The following is a 7110-nucleotide window of genomic DNA, read 5'->3' as shown; positions in this document are numbered from 1 at the left end:
TCCTGCAGGATTATCCTCATTAAACAGAGAGCGAAAGTAAAGATCAGGAAAACAAAGTCAACTAGGCAGTCATAAAACAAGTGACAGATCTGGATTAAAACTCAGATGTTTGAGGCACCTGGGTGGCTCAGTCGGCTAGGCGTCCGACTTCAGCTCAGGTCACGATCTCTCGGTTCGTGAGTTCGAGCCCCGCGTCGGGCTCTGTGCTGACAGCTCGGAGCCTGGAGCCTGTTCCGGATTCTGTCTCCCTCTCTCTCTGCCCCTCCCCTGCTCGCACTCTGTCTCTCTCTCTCTCTCTCAAAACTAAATAAACATAAAAAAAATTGAAGAAAACAAAAACTCAGATGTTCTGAAAGGCTCAGGGTTTGAAACATGGCAGACGGTGCGGACCACCAGCAAACTACCAACACCGTGGAAGAGTGTCTGTCTCTTATCAGGCTCACCCTGGTTGGGCGAATTTACGTGAAAATGAGAAACGAGCCCCGAGGCAGATTACATGCTTATGACCAGCATTGAAAGGTGATATTGGGAGAGTGGGGGAAACTGCGACTACTATAGAAATCGATGAGGAAACATATGAAGAGAGATATAAATCAACAACACGGAATATTCAATGCTCTTTGTCTAGGGAGATGGTGTTGTTCTAGTTGCCCCTCTGCTAAGAGTTGGCTGAAGCAAAGAATTTACCGTGTATGGCATATAGGAGACTTGGTATGATTGCCTCTTTTAATACCGAAGACATCGCAAACAGGAATCTGTGTAAATTTTAATATGAAGAAATGACCAAAGATTCTTCCACTCCTGAAATGAGTTGATTTGCAGATAGCTCAAAATCCTTTTTTTTTTTTTTTAATTTTAACATTTATTCATTTTTGAGAAAAAGAGTGTGAGTGGGGGAGGGACAAAGAGAGAGAGGGAGACACAGAGTCCGAAGCGGGCTCCGGGCTCCGAGCCGTCAGCACAGAGCCCCACGCGGGGCTCGAACTCACGGACCGCGAGATCGTGACTTGAGCCGAAGTTGGACGCTTAACCGACCGAGCCACCCAGATGCCTGTTTTTTTTTTTTTTTTTAATTTATGTTTTTTGATAATGCAAAATTTCTTAAGCTAAGGGCATTTTTATTTTTTTTTTCCAACACTTTCAAAAAATGTGCTCCCCAAGAGGCAGGAAAAGGATACCAAAAAACCACACACGAAAAACCCTCAGATGTTCTGTCTCCATGGCCGTGTCTTCTTCCGGTGCCGTAGAAAGTGGAGTCAAGGGCAAGATGCTCAGAGAAGGATGAGGAGGAGGACGAAGAATCACATCGTGGCGGGGGGGGGGGGGGGGGCACTTCCGCCCAGTACCCACTCAGCGTGCTTTCTTCCGAGCTCAGCCTGACTGCTTTTTCCTTCTAGTCATGTCCCAGCCTCGCAGCATTCACATGATAACCTTCACTGAGAAATGGAGCTACGTTAACCCAGGAGCTTGGAGTCATTTCCTTCCCCAGCTCCCCCTTTGTGAATTGCTTTGCTGAGTGCTCCTAAATCTGAGAGTGAAATAGTTAAGGAAAGTGCCAACGACGCTAGAAACTAAACGAGATCAGCGTATCGGCGCTCATTTGTATCGTGTAGAGCTCCCCAGACCAGAATCACTCATTCAGGGTCGTTTTTCTCTACAGAACGTACTTTCTTACCGACTCCTAAGAGGACTGGGACTGGGAAGACCATGGGGAAGCAGTTCTAAATAACTTCATTGTAAAGACCAACACAACTAAAACAAAGGGCATTTCATATGTTAACCAAGTAAGCTGGGGACAGAAGGGAGGCCCTTTTGGAAGCATTTGTAGAAATTGCCCAGGAAACATACTCTGTGAAGATCCAAGATCTTTTCATAGACACCTCACCAAAATCTATATATTCGCTGTGGATTTGGGCATTTTAAAATCTGCGGTTCGTGGGAACATGAGCAATACAGTCTCATTTCGACTTCTTACTATGTACAGTCCAGATGCATCGAGAAAGGTGTTTGGTAATGTGAAATGGGTCTGCTCTGGGTTGTGTGTGATAACTTGCTGATACCGTGCCTCACCCAGAAAAGCAATACGTAGGAAAATAAATACCGGAGAATAGTTGCTCTCCCCTCATATTTATAAATAGGACATTTGTGACTTGAGCGATGACATTCTAAGATATTCACTTCAAAGTCCTTGGAGTCGGAGGCCGCCTCAAGTGTGTAGAAAATTGCTTTCCCAACGTCTCCCGGCTTTCGCCAATTTTGCAACTCAACGTTGTGGAAAATGTGTGTGTGTGTGTGTGTGTGTGTGTGTGTGTGTGTGTGTGTGTTTGAGAGTGTTTGAAATCTAGGGTCTTAGCTGCAAACCAGATGTCATTTCCATTAGTTGTTTTGCAAAGTTGTTTCCCTTAAATTGCAGAAGTCAATATGTGAAAAATGAAATGGTTTACACGGTGAGCCTTTCTTCACTTCTTCTGGATCCGGGGGTCACACAGACAGGAGGGGGTCCAGGCCAACTCTGAGTGAGGGCAGGACCGCTGGGTGAAACTGTGGAGTGTGAGCTCCCCGTCGAGAGGCAGCTGTAGCTGCTTACTCCTGGCTGGGGTATTGGGTATTCTAGAACATGCGCTCTATAGTGCTGCTTTTAAAGAACTAGAAACCTGAATTTTCATGGAAACCTCCCAATTTTCAAATGCCAGCAACGAATTAAAATTTTGGGGGCGCCTGGGTGGCGCAGTCGGTCAAGTGTCCGACTTCAACTCAGGTCACGATCTCGTGGTCCGTGAGTTCGAGCCCCGCGTCGGGCTCTGGACTGACGGCTCGGAGCCTGGAGCCTGTTTCAGATTCTGTGTCTCCCTTTCTCTGACCCTCCCCTGTTCATGCTCTGTCTCTCTCTGTCTCAAAAATAAATAAACGTTAAAAAAGAATTTTAAGTTTTTAAATACACAAACAGGACATAAGAACCACTGGCCCAGCCACTAAATGAAATTCAACAGGTGTTCAACGTGTGATACATTAGATTGGGTGCCAAGCAGCCAGTCCCTCCAAAGGAGGATCTTCGAGAAGCAGTAGACTCCCCCTGTCTTGAAGGTCACCTGCTTTTAAAGTATCTGTGACCGGGGTGCCTGGGTGGCTCAGTCGGTAAAGCGTCTGACTTCAGCTCAGGTCATGATCTCATGGCTTGTGAGTTCGAGCCCCATGTCGGGCTCCGTGCTGACAGCTTAGAGCCTGGAGCCCGCTTCGGATTCTGTGTCCGTCTCTCGCTCTGTCCCTCTCCCGCTTGTGCTCTGTCTCTCTCTCGAGAATAAACAGAAAAAACATTAAACATTTATAAGATGTCTGTGGCGGAGAGACTGGTACCTGCTTTTGAGGTGTTTCCTGGTTACTTCTTTTCTCATCCTCTCCTATCCACCAGGACCCACCCCTGGAGCTCCTCGTCATCAGCCACCTTGAGGGGCTACTGCTAAGTTCCCAGGGACAGTGGCATCTAGATGGACACGAGGCCACCCCTGCCTTGGTTCCTGCTTCCTTGACCCTCCATGTTGCAGCCTTCCCAAAACTACACGGCATTCAATTACACTGGTTAGGGAGAACTAACTGAAGATTCTAGGCTTTAGAAACATTTTATTATTTTTCTAAATGATATATTCATATAAAAGTCTCCGTAATTCAAAGAACAAACACAAGGAAAAGGTTAAACACGCCATGGGATGGCCTTGGGGTCCCGTCTGTTATGTTTTCATCAAGTCCCCTTCCCAGGATCTCACCATTGAGCCTCCCATTCAGGGAAACCCTATCTTTCCTTCCACAGGCTCTGCCTCCCCTTTTCCTCATGTCCCTCAACAAGCCAGGGCAGGTACCTACCGGAGCGTGGACTTCCTGATGTCTGAGTTGTTCTGACCAGCTTCCAACGGGGTCAGTGTGGTGCTAGAATGGTGGGTGGGCGGGGTGCTCATTCCACATGCCGCCCCGGAGCGGACTTTGGAGACACAATCCCCAGTCAGTACAAAGTTGCAGTTAGGTATTTGCCGTGCAGTTGGGACTCCTTTGACCAAGATGTGCCTCTTCAAGCTTCAGGGTCATCCAGGAGCTAAGTATTAAATCAAACAACACACACACACACACACACACACACACACACACACACACATCTGAGGTACTTCTCAGGGCAGTAGGGTCTAATCCACATTAAGGAAGAAAAATATTTTCCTAATTGGGATAACATCTGCCTGGCTGGCCTCCCTCACAGTGGTGTTGGCCTACCTCTGTTCTCCTGCCAGATCTCCATTCCCTCCAGGTCTAGGGGGGAATAAAAAAATGGGATTCGTTAAAGGCCACCTACCCATTAACTTCTTAATGTCCATCAGTTTGTTGGAAAAAAAACCCAGAAGAGTCTTTGAAACTATATTATTTTTTTTTCCTCCAGTGGGTCAAATTTTTGTGAGGACTTTCTGTAATCTTTGTACCTAAAGACCATTTCTAAGTAACCCCTAAGGATTGCAAAGGGGGTGGGTGGTTGGTTGGTGAGTTTAGTTACTCTAAAAAGCTGAATACAAATTCCTCATTAATAGGAGGAGAATCAAGACCATGCATGGGAAATTCTGACATTTTCATGTGCCCTCCAGATTCCCCCCCCCACCCCACCGGCTTCCAGGTCTGAATCTTTCAGCATTAGTAAGACAACGATTTATGAGAAATGATCAGTCCAAATCTTATTTGGAATTGAGATTTACGTGTACTACATCACACAGATATGTACTTTGTAGCAGTGATGAAAAGGTAGAACATCATGGCTTTTCACAGATGAATTATTCTCTTTGTGGTCAGTGAGAACAGTTACTGATTATGCCTTTCACTTTCGAATGTTGGGCTTTACGTATTTACAGAGGTATTTCCAGGAAGGTAAGCACGGTTTCATTTTTTTTATACATTTCAAAGAGTTCCCTCTCTGGGATAGTTGAAGAAAAGACCGGATTTCTACTGACAAAGCAAGCATCGTGAGCTGAATAGTGATGACACAGTGGCGTCTCAATCATCGTTTGCACGGATACGTACCGTGGTTATCACGGAGGAGAAATGCAAGTGCCTGGGCTCAGAAAGACGAACACAAATCCTAGCTCTGCCCTTGCCCGCTGGAGGGACTTGGACTGTCCAACTGCCAACATTCGGGTGTCCCAGGGAGCTGCTTGTGAGACAGCTGGTCGTGTTCACGTGTTTATTAGGAACACCACTGGAAAGAGTGACTACGGAAAGGACGGGAAGGAAGCAGGTGTGGGCAGAGGGGAATTTGAACCACGAGATGTATCTGATGGTCTCAGCCAGCCTACCAGGAACTCTGGAGCTAAAACGTTCCTGCAGGTTGACGCTGGTCTTCGATGTCTCTCACTCAGTCACTGGATGCGGGCTACATACTGGGAGGGGTGTGGTCTGCAGGAGGAGATTCTCCACAGTTCCAGGCTAGCCCTGAAGGGGATGACAGGAGTCCTAAAGCTGGGGTAGGTCCTTCCTTAATGATGGACCTGGGAGGGGTCTCTCTGTCCGCCTCCCTTGAGTTCTCTGAACTTCAACTTCCTTGTAAGTACTCTATGAAGCTTGAACGCAGTCGTGACTGTAATCCACATGGCACAGTGCTTAGAACTTTCTAACTGCATGAAAAGCATTAATTCTCATTATTGTCATTACCCAAAGACTGTGGTTGAGACAGATAATTTCAAAGTGCTTGTTCATACCAAACAATGGAGGCCTTCTTCTATCACTTCCCACATCACAAAGTCTATATCCCCAGGCACATTGTGCAGTGCGATGGCTTCTCGAATACCTAGTATTTGGTTTGTCTGGAGGGCAAAATTCCAAGGTACAGTAGCATCAGCAAAATGGGGAAGGCCGTGTCTCAAGAGACAAGGACACTGGGGTGTCTCACAAGCCCTAGGACAAGAATGCGGGTGGATACTGTGAACAACGGCACAGGAAGACACAGGGTCTATTCTCCACCTTCGTCCCTGTTTTTCCAAGCAGGATCACTGCTGACAACGCATTCACGCGGGCCTTATTCGCCTCTCTTGTCGGGCAGATGGCCTCCCTTTGATCTCCCAAGGCAGTCAACAGTACTGACAACCTCCAGGCTTTACTATCCAAGTGGTTCTGAAATCCCGGGAGGACTCTGATTGGTCTGATTGAGTCCGGCTCCGGACTAGTCAAGAGAGGCCAGGGTCACAATGTCCCGTGGTCTTTTCTGCTTCCCACGTTACACGGGTAGGTGCAAGGGGACAGTGGAGTTTCAAGCCAAAGGCCTGAACGTATTGGGCTGAGAAAACAGTAGGTGGCCACTGGACCCAGAATGCTGGGAAAAATATTTTCTTGAATGTTACCTTAGGGGAATAAAGATAATGTGGATCACTGGGGAACCACAGCTCCCCAGATTATGGGTCAGAAACTAATAAGACGTGTATCTGTGGGCAGAAAGAATCCTCACTATATTTGCTTTCTAAATAGTTTGGGGAAAAGGAGAGCTGTGGTGGCCCATTGCTCTGGAAAACTCTGGCTAATCGTTTCATGTTATAGGAATTTTCCAATCTGGAATTGACGGGGATACACTGGATGCTACATTAATTCATCATCTCTCTCTATTTTTTTATTTTAGAGGGTTAAATACACATAGCCAACATCCCAGTTTTACTTTCTTTGACCTTGTACTCTAGATCCTTCACAGTCAAAAGATGAATTCAGTCAGAATATTAGATCTTGGGTGGCACAATTTTATTTGGAAAGGTTTAGGGATAGAACGTTCCAAAAAATGTTTCATCAATTGCATGTGATATTTAAGACAATGAATACTAAATGAGATGCATTAAGCAGAGTGCACATGCCTCCAAGATATTTTGCATACTCTTTGAGCCGGAATAATCAGCTTTGATGAGAATTTGATCTTCTCGTTGTCATTTTCATTTTGAATAGTTTCTTGAGGGAAGCATTCCATGCAACAACAGTTTATGAAAAGTGCTTCATAAGCTCTCAAGTAACTTCATTGTCTCAGTCGATTTACTCTGCCGGCTCCAAAGACTCACCTGAGTTGTTCCGTTCACATCAAGTTTCTGGAGGTAGGGGGAGCTTCTAGAA

The 7110-nt window shown here is 46.2% G+C and overlaps 1 pseudogene; it reads left to right on the top strand.

Annotated features, from left to right (window-relative positions):
* Window positions 1-372: 372 nt before the first annotated feature.
* On the top strand, window positions 373-673 carry LOC115505941 (annotated as a pseudogene).
* Window positions 674-7110: the final 6437 nt, after the last annotated feature.

This window comes from Lynx canadensis, chromosome F2 (genome assembly GCF_007474595.2).
Source record: "Lynx canadensis isolate LIC74 chromosome F2, mLynCan4.pri.v2, whole genome shotgun sequence".
Lineage (NCBI taxonomy): Eukaryota > Metazoa > Chordata > Mammalia > Carnivora > Felidae > Lynx > Lynx canadensis.
The sequence above is the reverse complement of the archived record's forward strand: the minus strand, read 5'-3'. Positions and strand labels throughout refer to the sequence as shown.